General features: G+C 43.5%; 1 pseudogene; it reads right to left on the reverse strand.

Annotated features, from left to right (window-relative positions):
• Window positions 1-4,606: 4,606 nt before the first annotated feature.
• Window positions 4,607-7,442, reverse strand: LOC123447577 (annotated as a pseudogene).
• Between the last annotated feature and the right edge of the window lie 7,655 nt (window positions 7,443-15,097).

Here is a 15,097-nt window from a genome sequence, read left to right on the forward strand (position 1 = left end):
AAGAAGATGGGGTCAAGGAGTCGAAGAGGAGCGGTCTCTTCCCCGCTCCACTCCCCTTCCCCTTTCCCTCTCGCCGCCGCCATGGATGGATGAGGAGCTTGTGATTGCTTGTCACAATGTGTGTGCTCTTAATTAACCGATTTGCCCTTTTATTTACTCGTGATCTAAACGTTTTTATATTTCTCTATGCAGAGAATAGTAACATGTTGGTTGTCCCATCTTTACTTGTGAGTGATGTCATATAGACCGCGACTCCACTCGACTCGACTCCTCCAGGTGAGCCCATTGGTCCCCTCTTCCTCCGCTTGCACTTTGATGGCGACGAGAGGAAGTCTCCGCTGGCTCTAGGCCCGCCTTGAGTGCAAGAGGGAGCTTGTTAATTTGTTTAACTTTTGTTGTTCCTCTTGTACGACGAACCTAGGGCTATACACGTCGTGGTGGAGTTTTGTGAAGATTGCTTCGGGAGCATGGTCGACGATGGCGTTGGCGAGCGGGAGATGCTAGGTGTGTTTGAATATGGCAAGCGATTAGTGGAAAGGTGGATCCAACGCGTCTTTCTCATGCAAGGTCGATTTATAGAATTGGCAAGCACATATACGATTCTTCATCTGAAGTGCCACAAAAGACAAGGGCTCCCGTATTCACGCCAATCATCTTTGTCGACTCACAAAGCCTATGGACGATGGTGCATCTCGAGATCTCCAATCATCTAGGGCCTGGCCACGTCAGGATTATGTGAGGTTCAAAGACGGATCGTTTTTAGGAGTGTATGCTACATACACGCATAATATGTGTGTTCTTAAATAACAAGGGTCACTTCATATAATGCACCATTGCCGACTCCTATGCCACTGCTTATTTTCATCCATTTTTCTTAATTCTTATAGCATTGAACCAGTCAATTCATGCTGAACAAGAAGAGAGACCTTGCAACCACTCACACTGGGTCAGTCAGCACCTGCAAAAAAAACATATTCAATCGGCAAGTGAGACTGACTCGTGGGGCCCAATTGACTCTAGCAGAAGATAAAAACCAGGAGTGACAGGCGAAGAACATGGACAAGACAAGAGCATTCACAGGCCGAAGAAGTATGCTGAGGAGGTGGCAATGTTCCATTTCCGCTTCAGGTTCAGAGCACAGCGGGCTCAGGAGCCTACATCAGCTGGTTGCCTAGGCTCCTGAGCCCGCTGACGACAACCAGCGGATGAAACCGCGGATCATCGGGTCGACGACGGAATGCAGCTCCAGGCATCTCTCGACGACCGGATGAAACCGCCAAAGTGCATGCATCTGCATCCCACAGGGCAAACACGGAGAAAGTAAGCCGGCAACCGAGCATAGCACTTGCTCTACATTATTCTTGCTCTCAGCTAGGGCAGTAGGTAAAGAGTTTCAGTTTCAGGAGCTCGGTGTCTCCTGATATTAGGTTACAAATCGCCAGCGTTCTGTGTGCCTAGCTTGCAAAGTTTGTGCAGCTCAAGACACATCTGCCCGCGACCGGATCAAACTTGGATGCCCGCGTCTGCATCACACAAGGCAAAACACAATGAAGTTATGTTCAGATGGAAATTGATTAGGCATTCGCAACACAATCGTGCATAGTGCTTGATGTTCATTATTCTTGCTTTCAGCTAGAGATATGGGCAGAGAGTTTCAGATTTTAGCTGACTAATCATCATCGTTGCTCTGTGAGCCTAACCTAGCTTGAGCTTCAGGTTCTGGCGTTTTGCAGTGCAGTAGGTGAAGGCAACCAAGATGAGAGATCCCAGTTTCCAGAGCCACTGTTTACAGAACTGAAGGCATGACTGAATCGGTTCGATTTCAGAGCAATTATTTTCAGAGCCCCAAGAAAGTAACCCCAGCAGGTTCTAGTGTATCGAACCACGGATGATCTAGTGATTTACTAGTCTTGATCAGGATCTATCTTTCCGATGTGGCAGAGTCCCATTTCAGCTTCAGGTTCAGAGCTTCAACTTGATAATCGAGTTTCAGAGTTTCAGTTAGAGCATCTCTTGCTGTCTGCTAGAGCCATGTGTAGAGTTTCAGTTTCAGTTTCAGCTTCAGAGTTGGATTTGGTGCGTCCTGATTTTAGGTGCTATTCATATAAGCAGTATGTACAAGTAACTAACAGGTCCTACTTTTTATTATTTTTCGAGAGAAGATACCAGTTTTCTGAGCAACCATTTACTGAGCTGAAGGTATGGATCGTCTAATGTAAGAGCAAATGTTTTCAGAGTCTCGGGAAAGTAACCACAACAGATTGTAGGGTATGAATGCTCCAGTAATTTACTCAACTCAAGTCACACAGAAGCGAAGCCGTTTTAGTGAGGATGTCCAACATCTTTCTTTACTCTACAATCTACATGCTCTAGGGATTTTGAAATGGAACAGAAACAAAACGTGGTGAGAACTTACGCGATGGAAAACGGGCAACGCCGGCATGACCATCAGGAATTGTTCTTACGATCCAGACAAAACCCTGATTTGAAATATATCATCAGGAATTGTTCTTTCAGACCAAGGAAAAATTATGCAGGGGGATGTTTGTGGAAATTATAAGTTGTCAAGTAGATTAAGATAGAGGGTGCAGTCAAGTGCAGTGGAGATTCAGAGTCATATCAGCAATGTGACGGCAGAAGCAAAAGAAACCCGTTTTCGTCATACCTGAGATTGCCTGTACTGTAATGGAACTCCAGGCATCTCTCCAGACAAAACTTTGACGCCCACATCTGCATCCATTTCACAAGTCAAACACAATGAAATTATACTCAGATGGAACTTGGTTAGGCATTCGCGACACAATCAGGCATAGTGCTTGCTGTTCAGTATTCTTGATGTCAGCTAGAGCAAATGGGCAGAGAGTTTCAGATTTTAGCTAACTATAATCATCATCATTATTCTGTGAGGCTAGCCTAGCTTGAGCTTCAGGTTTTGCAATGCAGTAGGTAAAGATAACCAAAATGAGGGATCCCAGTTTCCAGAGCAATTATTTACTAAACTGACTGTACGACTGAATGATTCAGTTTCAGAGGGATTATTTTCAGAGCCCCAAGAAAGTAACCACGGCAAGTTCTAGTGTATCGAACTAAGGATGATCTAGTAATTTACTGTACTAATGTTAGTCTCTTAGTATTATCTGATCCTTGATAAAAACAAAAATTCCTCTTCAAATACAAGTGCAGAAACCTTACATCCTTGACTGAATAATTTGAAGTCATCAACTGTAGAAAACAAGAAAAGGTAGTAATCAGCCTTGGTGATTGCTGAAGATCTTTCTCCATACTTCTAGGTTCTAGCTTTGCTCTACATATGGATGGTTTAGGGATTCTGAAAAGCAACAGTAACAAAATGTGGTAAAAACTTACTTGATCCAGACAACAACCTGATTCGAAATATAACATCAGGATTTGCTTTTTCAGACCAAGGACAAACTAACTATGCAGGGGAATGTTTGTGCAACTTATAAGTTGTCAAGAAGATCAAGGTAGAAAGTGCAGTCATGTGCACTGCAAATTCATCGTTATATTGGCAATGTGACAGCAGAAGCAAAGGAAAACCGTTTTCGTCATACCTAAGGTTGCCTGCACTGTAATGAATGGTCAGCTTCTGAAGATGAGATAATTCATCCTCCCCTGCCTCTCTGGATGCAGTATACAAGTAAGATATCAACAACATAAACTCGACCCGTTGAAATCCTGTTGAGAAAACTTATTTATTTATCTGACATTTTTAGGCCGAGTTGCACAAAAAGGAAGATGTTTCCAGTAGTAATAAAGTACTGCTTTGTACACCAAACTCCAGAGTCCAACACATTTTTTTTTCGAAAAGGAGGCCTCGCCCCAGAGTCCAACACATGGAACAAGCAAGTACATTCAGAAACAAAGTAGTACAGTGCAGATAAAAATAGTGTCTCACTGCAAGTTGGCACAAGCAGATCAGCTTAAACCTGTTGTATGCAAACTCTTGTTGTGAGTTGTGACAGCATAACCAAGCAGCACTACTCTACAGGCTCATCAAAGTTCCAAACAGCCTAACAACCAGATTTTATACCAAACAACAGATTTCACTGCTAAACTCTTGGAATAATACAAAGACAGTAGCATTAGTCGCAACTCGCAAGTGTTGTAGATTTGCAAGGTCAGATAACTATTGACAAATCAGACTGAAGAACAACACTGTCAGCTGTCATGCTGGATTCAGATATAACAGTGAGAGTTGAAGAGAAAGTGATAAACAAACCAGATGGCGACGTTAAAACAGAAGGAACCGCCATTTGCCATAAATTCGAGACAAACCTGCAAGCTGATACCCTTCTGCCCAGGATGCAAAAAAGAGCAGAGCCACCAGGCAAGATACTTATATCCTTGACAACTTTATACATGCTTCATGGCTGTAAAGCATGCTAATCTGTTGACGTTGAAAAATTCAAATAAGCTATTACAAATTCAGTGGCGATATCCATTCATTCAACAAAGAACATGATTAAATATACCTTTCTAAAAACATGTTCCCCACCACATCAGGTGTACAAATTACTCCCTGCCTGTACAAAAGTAGGCTCTGGAATATTTGAAGGGGTCTGCAATAGTGCTTTTCCAAATAAGATGAACAGGCTATAAATTAGTTAGCAACAATAGATCATACAACTAAATGTTAATGTGATCTTTCTCCCAAATAAACATCCTCCACATCAACTCAATGTTTAAACACAGATCGGTTACAGTTCCTAGATATAGGCATTAAACGATAGCATAGGTACTGCAACGATAGGCTACATCCTTGCCATAGCCAACTTGACGGAGTTCAAGATCCTAAAGTAGTCGTAAAACAAGGAAGAGTGCTCGCCCTCCAATCCATCACGATGATACCGGTTGCTTCCAGCAAGATTGTTACATGGGCTGCCGCCGATCACCAAGTCGAAGCCACCAAATCTACTAACGTATGATGCAATTTCATCATCCTTGAGGGATTTCACATCAGCTATCTCAATCAATGTGCCTGTCTGTGTCTGATCCCACCAATTCCTCAGAATCTGTCTATTAGCTTTGCATATCTCAACAGAAACTACTACCCTCATGTGAATCCCAAGCTTGTGCAAGGCAACCTCTCCTCCTCCAATACCAGTGAACAAGGATAGCACACAAACACCATTGGGAAACATGTCCCTCAGCACTGACAAGTGATAAGCGACTGTATCGACTTGGAATGAGTTCCCAAGAGACTTGTATCTCAGTGTTCTGCCGAAGCCTCTCGTGTGATCGATCCTTCGGGAAACCAAGTAAATATTCAATCTCATGAGGCTCCAATGGAGCAACCTTGTGTTTGCCGATCCAGACTAGATTCCATTTTGAGCACTGACGCCTGACATATTTCTGCACACTTTGAGGTGGTGGATTGCCTGAGCTTGAAAGAGCCTGCTGGATCCGTTCTGCCTCCTTTGCACTTGCCATACATGTTTGCAAGCAATTGAGGTGCGTCCTCTGGTCCCAGGATGGCCACCACTTCTTGTAATGAGGGAATGCCTCAAATATGGTCTTTGGAGGCAGAGGGAGAATCGGCGATCTGTTCTCAGTTGGCAAATTGTGGATGTAGCCCCTTTTCCTGGCAGCTGCACACAAATGAAGAGAATCCACAAACTCTGGTTGAATGTCAAACAGAAATCTTGAAATTTTCGCCCATACACCTTTTGGAGCTCGGGCCACATTTTCATAGTAGAAATAAGGTGGTCCGATAGCCAGTTCAGGAAGCACTCGGGTCATTGATAGTCCCCAACCAGGAAGGTTAAACCCAATCATTGGATTTGGGAGAGGCATTGGTTCCTCATCGCTGCCATCCAAGGAAGGTCGATTCCCTTGTGCTCCACCTCCATATCTCCTCCTCCTTTTCTTGCTCTCTTCAGTCAATCTTGCTCTCTTTCTCCCTCCAAAGGAATCGAAGCATCTAGCTGTAACCTGCCAATGTACACAGATTCCAGTGTCCTTCAACAAACTAAAAGAGCGAAATCATTTTCCTATTCAAATGCACATCAAACCACAAGTTACCTGACGGTCCGATAAGTTTCTAGAGTGACAAGCTTCTTCAACTTGTGATGCAGTAATCGAGTCAACCAATACAGAAATATCAGCATCCACGCCTAGGAAAATTCAAACAGAAGTATATAGCATAAGATCCCTTGTCCATGAAAGAATGACGGTCAAACGGGGGCATACCACATATCAGAATTGTCATCTTTGCTTCATCTTCAGAAAAGCCCATGCCTCGCAATGATTTGATCTTCTCGTCCTTCTCTGACATCTTTCATAGAAAATCCTGCACATAGATACGACAAAAGCCGAGATTAGACGTCAGATCTAACAGGTAGATGTTGCTTTCCTGAGGTTGGTCTTGGAGGGCAGTTTGATGCAACTAATGTGGTAAGTGATGTTCTTTTCCAGCATTATGATCATTTTGCGTAGCTGAAAGTCAAAAGAAGAATCTTGAACTATTCCATTTAAATCTTAAAGGCCTCGTTTGTCCTAACCTGCATGCTAGTTTTCAACCCACCTTTATGGAGAAGCGAGGAGCTGGGTTGCAGCACAAACTTTACAACAGTGCAGAATAGAATTATTTAGGTCTAGCTATATTCTTGCTTCTTTCTATAGTATTGAGAGTTCAAGTTTAGCTTCTGTTTTTTTCGAACTCTTCTGAGCTCGGTATGATTGTAAACTATATTTTGGACTACAAAATACATCAAAAACCATAACCGTTGCATGAATTTAGATTTCTGCAGGTTAAAGCAGCTGTAGCATGTGTAATATCTTCTCTTGGCTCAAGCAGCTGTAATATAATTTGCTTGTAGCAACATAAATCCACAAGTCGTAAGCCATGTTACTGATATTCAAATGCATAAGAACTGAAGAGAAAATGAATTGTGGCTAACAGAAATAAATTTCGTGATTCATGAAAATCACAAACAAGCAGGACAACAATACGCTCAGTTTCTACTGTTTTCCAGTTTGTTTGATTGCTCTTGGGAGGTATTGTCTAACGTTATAAAACTCACTCCTTATATTACGCTCTTATAAGATAAAATTTTAACATGGTGAAAATTCTATGTAAAAAATCAAGAGCTCAAACTTCAAGACGAAATGCTACTACACTGATGAAATCCCCAAACAGTAAGTACCAGGGGTGCTCAAGGTGTGCATAGCAAAGATTTCACAAATATCAACATACATATGATGAAATAATTCATGGCTACTGAACTGAAGATAAGTAAGCATCTACCTCACAACCAGAATCATCAGAGCTTGACTCTCTACCAGCAGCATCATAGTCGCCATCCCAGTTCTCAAAATCAAGATCATTGTCATCTTCAACAATAGGTGGGTTGCAGCCAGAAGTAGAGTGATTGCCCACTGCATCATCATCACCTAGTGCCTGCATTTCACATCTCAATCGGAATAAACGACCCTTGACATGAATCAAGAGTGCTACAGAATAAATTCAGTAATAAAGCACATGGATATAAATAGTCAAATACCTTATACGTGAGGAGTAGCTCGAGCAACGCATCTGCATCACTATGTCCTGAAATTAGAAGGCGTTAAAAAAAGGTACAAACACAAAAAGGATAAATAAAATGGAACTGATTACTTTTATATTACCAATCTCCTTAATACTCCTCACGACCATCTCTTTTGGGAAGCCCATTGCCACAAATCCCTCGATCAAAGAAGTAGGCGGTGCTTCCCCGTTGATCCACCCCTTGGAACTCTTTAGGCAGTTACATGAATAAATATCACACCATGACCATAATTATAACAAATCATGGATAGCTCTTGCGCTGAAATACAAAATTTATATCTGACTTACGAGCGTGGATGGGCCAGGAGCATCGAAGTTCCTCATAGCAGGAGTCAATGAGGGCTCAGCCTCACCATCACTGTCCCACTCGAACTTGTCATTGTCATCACTATCACTGGTCCAGTCCTATGACATGAGTTAAGCACAACTCGATTAATATTGAAAGCAAACCAAAAGAAAAGCAATTATCGAGAATAAATTGGTGCGAGAGAACAATAATTTTATCATGCCACAAGTCCACAACAGCCACAAGATACCACGATCGAAATCTCCACCATGAAATCAGTGCAACTGCATTTGACTTTAGAGTTCAGAATGCATCCAAAGGGAAGAAGGAAAAACCATATTTTTATTGAACAAACTCCCCTCGACCACTGTCACAAGAAGAAATTAAGCTAATGCCAGGAAAATATACATCAGTGCAATTAAAAACAGTTTGATTTGTAGTTTTGGGGATGTCTAAGTAACCAAAGTATGTGCTATGTTTCAGATAGCGGGAAGGATAGTTCGCTGGGCAGTATGACACGACGTGCATAGTATTTACAAATCATGATGGAGCAAACTAAAGTTATCAAGTAGGTAAAACTGAAAAGGTAAGCAGATTGATCAGGATTGCCATTATCATGCCTAGAGTAATAAGAATAACTAAACAAGCACTAGTGCAGTACCATTTCGATGCTTTTACCAAATGGATAAACAACAGTGTCTGTAGTTCAAATGAACCGTGCAGATGCATGAGCTGAAGCGCTGGACAAGTAAGAGTTTTCTTCATTTTACCATATATATAGGTGGATCACGGTAACATAAACTAAAACAACAGAATCCCGACATTAAAGAGTGCCAACCTGGTAATGCTATGGTTGACTACAACATGATAAGTAACAAGAGATCATTAATTCAGTCTCATTCAACTCTGCTGCAACTGTCTATGTCACTTGGACAGACAAATGCAGCATGCCATCTGGTGTGATCCTGATGCATGGCAACTTAGCAACTGTGTGAGACAGAATGCAGGCAAGTTCAGGTAAACCGACCCCAGGCTGTGAGGAACAGATTGAGGAGCTAATAACCGGGCAATGCAGCATCATGTCCGGTGAAAATCAATAATACAGTCCGATCCGATTCGATTCTACCACTAACCGTAACGCTGACGCATCGGGGAAGGGGGGAAAAACCCCATACGCAGAACCAAATCGCACACACACGGAGAGGTAAACTACATCAACGGCAACCCTGTATGCTTTCCATATGCATCGTAACGGAGAGAGTCTCTCTGGGATTGAGCGGCAGGAAAAAGGCGGAAGCTTTCACAAAATTTCGTACGGACGCCGTGCAGAGGAATCGCTCAAGATTTTGCCGGATACAATCCAATCCCCGCTCGGGACACAATACCTCACGATTTCTCCGAAATACTGGGAATCGAAGCGGCTGTGAAATCGAAAAGAAAGGGAGGAAAGGAGAGGTAACCCACCGCCATTGTTGGTGCCGGAGGTAGGGGGGGCCTCCGTCTATCTCCCTGCCGCGCAGAGGAGGAGGAAGAGGAGGCGAGGAGGAGCGGGGGCAGGGGCGGACGAGCAGGAGCAGATCGCTACGGCGGCGGCGGCGGGCTCGTCCGGCCCTCTGCTGGCTCGGACGAGGAGGAGCCGCGGCGTGTATGCGGGCGTGTGGTTTTGTATCCCAAAGAAAGAACTCACACACGCGGGCGGGAACATGACGTGCGGGCCCTTCCTTTGTTCACATGGGATGGATGGCCGCACACAAAACCGTCCGCACAGCGCACATCCCAATAAAAAATAGAAGCAGGAGAAAAAAGTATGAATCGGGAAAGATACATCGGTGGTGATAATAATAACCCTAGCTAGGGTTGGTGTTAGGCTGGGCATAGTTGTCAAGCTTTAACTGGTCCTGATATGTTAATTAAAATTATAATTAATATGCTATATTAGTGTTATTGATTTTGATATTTTCTTTATTTGTTATAGAATATTGTGAAGTACTCCCTCTTTACTGGTTTATAAGGGTTATATCTAAAATCTCACCAACCAAAGAAAATGTCTATTGGCTGGGATGAATTAAGCTGGTTTAGAAAGTGCCCAACTAGCCTTCTGCCTTTTTTTTCACAAAAAACGTACACGTTGTAGTATTAATTATCAGCCGTTCAACTCCGAACGCAATAACTCCAGCGCCGGCTGCGCCCTAATGACTGCATGCACGTGTTTGCTCCCGCCTTCGCTTTGGACATACTCCCTCCGTTCCTAAATATAGGTCTTTTTAGAGATTATATTAGTGGACTACATACGAAGCAAAATGAGAAAATCTACATTCTAAAATATGTCTATGTACATCCGTATGTAGTCCTTTAGTGAAATCTTTAAAACTACTTATATTTAGGAAGGAGGGAGTAATATGCATGCGTGCTCTCTCCGGCCTCCCCTTCACTTTTGCATGCATAGCATCTCATGCCCCCCTCACTCTCATCTGCATGGCGCATGGATAGATCAGCTTTACTCCCTCTATACCAAAATGTAGGTCGTTAAAGGTTCATGTGTAAATCTCGGCACGTTACGAATTTTTGTAAGCTTCCCAAAATACCCTCCCACCCGACAGCCCACTCGCCTCGCTGCCTCACACCACTTGTTGTCCAGATCCTCTCTCGTAGTCGTCGGCGGCCTTTCCTCCCGTCGTCGGCGGCCTCTCCTCTCCCTGCCCCCCGTCGGTGACGGCCTCTCTTCTCCCTGCCCCCCGTCGTCGCCAACCTCTCCTCTCCTCCCACCTTGTTTTCTCCCACCCTTGAGGTCCAAAGATTGATATTTTAGGCGTTCTCGACGAGTTTCTGGGCGGCGGATGTCCATGCTATCAGGTATCTCCATCTACTCTTCGTCGGAGTACAAGCGACGGCGACGGCCATGCCCGCTCCCCCAGATGTCGCGACTATTGCTGTGGAGGAGCCACCGTGGTCGGGCAGGAGAGGACCCACGCCACTGTTGGGAACGTCGCATGGGAAACAAAAAATTTCCTACGCGCACGAAGACCTATCATGGTGATGTCCATCTACGAGAGGGGATTTCCGATCTACGTACCCTTGTAGATCGCACAACAGAAGCGTTAAGAAACGCGGTTGATGTAGTGGAACGTCTTCACGTCCCTCGATCCGCCCCGCGAACCGTCCCACGAACCGTCCCGCGATCCGTCCCACGATCCGCTTCGATCTAGTGCCGAACTGACGGCACCTCCGCGTTCAGCACACGTACAGCTCGACGATGATCTCAGCCTTCTTGATCCAGCAAGAGAGACGGAGAGGTAGATGAGTTCTCCGGCAGCGTGACGACGCTCCGGAGGTTGGTGGTGATCTAATCTCAGCAGGGCTCCGCCCGAGCTCCGTAGATACGCGATCTAGAGGTAAAACCGTGGAGGTATGTGGTCGGGCTGCCGTGGCAAAAGTTGTCTCAAATCAGCCCTAAAACCCCACTATATATAGGAGGGAGGGAGGGGAGGAGGCAGCCTCAAAACCTAAAGGTTTGGCCGAAATTGGAGGTGGAGGAGTCCTACTCCAATCCTAATTGGAGTAGGATTCCACCTTCCCACTTGGAAACTCTTTCCACCTTGTGTTTTTTCCTTCTCAAACCTTATGGGCCTTAGTGGGAACTTATTCCAGCCCACTAGGGGCTGGTTTATCTCTTCCCATAGCCCATGAGACCCCTTGGGACGTGACACCCCTCCTGATGGTCCCCGGCACTTCCAGTACACTACCGATGAGCCCGAAACTTTTCCGGTAATGCACGAAAACCTTCCGGTAACCAAATGAGGTCATCCTATATATCAATCTTCGTTTCCGGACCATTCCGGAAACCCTCGTGACGTCCGTGATCTCATCTGGGACTCCGAACAACATTCGGTAACCAACCATATAACTCAAATACGCATAAAACAACGTCGAACCTTAAGTGTGCAGACCCTGCGGGTTCGAGAACTATGTAGACATGACCCGAGAGACTCCTCGGTCAATATCCAATAGCGGGACCTGGATGCCCATATTGGATCCTACATATTCTACGAAGATCTTATCGTTTGAACCTCAGTGCCAAGGATTCATATAATCCCGTATGTCATTCCCTTTGTCCTTCGGTATGTTACTTGTGTGAGATTCGATCGTCAGTATCCGCATACCTATTTCAATCTCGTTTACCGACAAGTCTCTTTACTCGTTCCGTAATACAAGATCCCGCAACTTACACTAAGTCACATTGCTTGCAAGGCTTGTGTGTGATGTTGTATTACCGAGTGGGCCCCGAGATACCTCTCCGTCACACGGAGTGACAAATCCCAGTCTCGATCCATACTAACTCAACGAACACCTTCGGAGATACCTGTAGAGCATCTTTATAGTCACCCAGTTACGTTGCGACGTTTGATACACACAAAGCATTCCCCCGGTGTCAGTGAGTTATATGATCTCATGGTCATAGGAACAAATACTTGACACGCAGAAAACAGTAGCAACAAAATGACACGATCAACATGCTACGTCTATTAGTTTTGGGTCTAGTCCATCACATGATTCTCCTAATGATGTGATCCCGTTATCAAGTAACAACACTTGCCTATGGCCAGGAAACCTTGACCATCTTTGATCAACGAGCTAGTCAACTAGAGGCTTACTAGGGACAGTGTTTTGTCCATGTATCCACACAAGTATTGTGTTTCCAATCAATACAATTATAGCATGGATAATAAACGATTATCATGAACTAAGAAATATAATAATAACTAATTTATTATTGCCTCTAGGGCATATTTCCAACAGTCTCCCACTTGCACTAGAGTCAATAATCTAGTTCACATCACCATGTGATTCCAACGAATCCAACACCCATATAGTTATGGGGTCTGATCACGTTTTGCTTGTGAGAGAGGTTTTAGTCAACGGTTCTGAAACTTTCATATCCGTGTGTTCTTTACAAATCTTTATGTCATCTTATAGATGCTGCTACTATGTGCTATTCGGAAATACTCCAAATATCTACTCTACTATGCGAATCCGTTTCACTACTCATAGTTATTCGGATTAGTGTCAAAGCTTGCATCGACGTAACCCTTTACGACGAACTCTTTAACCACCTCCATAATCGAGAAAAAATCCTTAGTCCAACAGTTACTAAGGATAAATTTTGACCACTGCTAGTGATTCAATCATGGATCACTCTATGTACCTCTCAACAGACTTTGAGTCAAGGCACTCATCAGGTGCGGTACCCAGCATGGCATACTTCAGATTCTACGGCCAAGGCATAGAAGACGACCTTCGTCTATTCTCTTTATTCTGCCGGGGTCGGGTTTTTAGTCTTACTCAAATTCACACCTCACAACGCAACCAAGAACTCCTTCTTTGCTGATCTATTTTGAACTCCTTCAAAAACTTGTCAAGGCATGCATCTTGTTGAAACTTCTATTAAGCGCTTTCGATCTATCTTCATAGATCTTTGATGCTCAACGTTCAAGTAGCGCAATCCAGGTATTCCTTTGAAAACTCCTTTCAAACAACCTTCTATGCTTTACAAAAATTCTACATTACTTCTGATCCACAATATGTCAACCACATATACTTATCAGAAATTCTATAGTGCTCCCACTCACTTCCTTGGAAATACAAGTTTCTCATAAACCTTGTACAAACCCAAAATCTTTGATCATCTCATCAAAGTGTATATTCCAACTCCGAGATGCTTGCACCAGTCCATTGAAGGATCACTGGAGCTTGCATACTTGCTAGTATCTTTAGGATCGACAAAACCTCCTGGTTGTATCACATACAATGTTTGCTCAAGGAAACCGTCGAGGAAACAATGTTTTGACATCCTATGTGCAATATTTCATAGATAATGCAGCAACTACTAACATAATTCTAACAGACTTTTAGCATCGCTACGAGTAAGAAAGTCTCATCATAGTCAACTGTTTGATCTTGTCGGAAACATCTTTGCGACAAGTCGAGCTTTTCTTAATAGTGACTTATCACCATCATCGTGTGTCTTCCTTTTAAAGATCCATCTTTACTCAATAGTCCTATGACCATCAAGTAGTTCTTCCAAAGTCTACACTTTGTTTTCATACATGGATCCTCTCTCGGATTTCATGGCCTCCAGCCATTTGTCGGAATCCGGGCCCACCATTGCTTTCTCCATAACTCGTAGGTTCATTGTTGCTCAACAACATGACCTCCAAGACAGGGTTACCGTACCACTCTGCAGTAGTACGCGACCTTGTCAACCTACGAGATTTGTAGTAACTTGATTCGATGCTCGATGATCGCCATCATCAGCTTTCACTTCAATTGGTGTAGGCGCCACAGGAACAACTTCCTGCGCCCTGCTACACACTGGTTGAAGTGATGGTTCAATAACCTTATCAAGTTCTACCACCCTCCCACTCAATTCTTTCGAGAGAAACCTTTCCTCGAGAAAGGATCCGTTTCTAGAAACAAACACTTTGCTTTCGGATCTGAGATAGGAGATGTACCCAACTGTTTTGGATATCCTATGAAGATGCATTTATCCGCTTTGGGTTCGAGCTTATCAGACTGAAACTTTTTCACATAAGTGTCGAAGCCCCAAACTTTCAAGAAACGACAGTTTAGATTTCTCTAAACCTCAGTCTATACTGTGTCATCTCAACGGAAATACGCGGTGCCCTATTTAAAGTGAATGTGGTTGTCTCTAATGCATAACCCATAAACGATAGTGGTAATTCGATAAGAGACATCATAGCATGCACCATACCAAATAGTGCGTGGCTATGATGTTCAGACACATCATCACACTATGATGTTCCAGGTGGCATGAACTGCGAAACAATTTCCACATTGTCTTAACTGCGTACCAAAACTCGTAACTCAGATATTCATTTCTATGATCATATCGTAGACAGTTTATCCTCTTGTTACGACGAACTTCACTCCAAAACAGAATTGAACTTTTCAATATTTCAGACTTGTGATTCATTAAGTAAATACTCTTGTATCTACTCAAATCGTCATTGAAGTAAGAACATAATGACATCCACTGCGTGCCTCAGCACCCATTGGACTGCATACATCAAAATGTATCACTTCCAACAAGTTACTATCTTGTTTCATCTCAATGAAAACAAGGCCTTGCTCATGTGGTGTGATTTGCATGTCACTAGTGATTCAAAATCAAGTGAGTATAAAGATCCATCAGCATGGATCCTCTTCATGCAATTTATACCAACATG

Source organism: Hordeum vulgare, chromosome 4H (assembly GCF_904849725.1).
Source record: "Hordeum vulgare subsp. vulgare chromosome 4H, MorexV3_pseudomolecules_assembly, whole genome shotgun sequence".
Lineage (NCBI taxonomy): Eukaryota > Viridiplantae > Streptophyta > Magnoliopsida > Poales > Poaceae > Hordeum > Hordeum vulgare.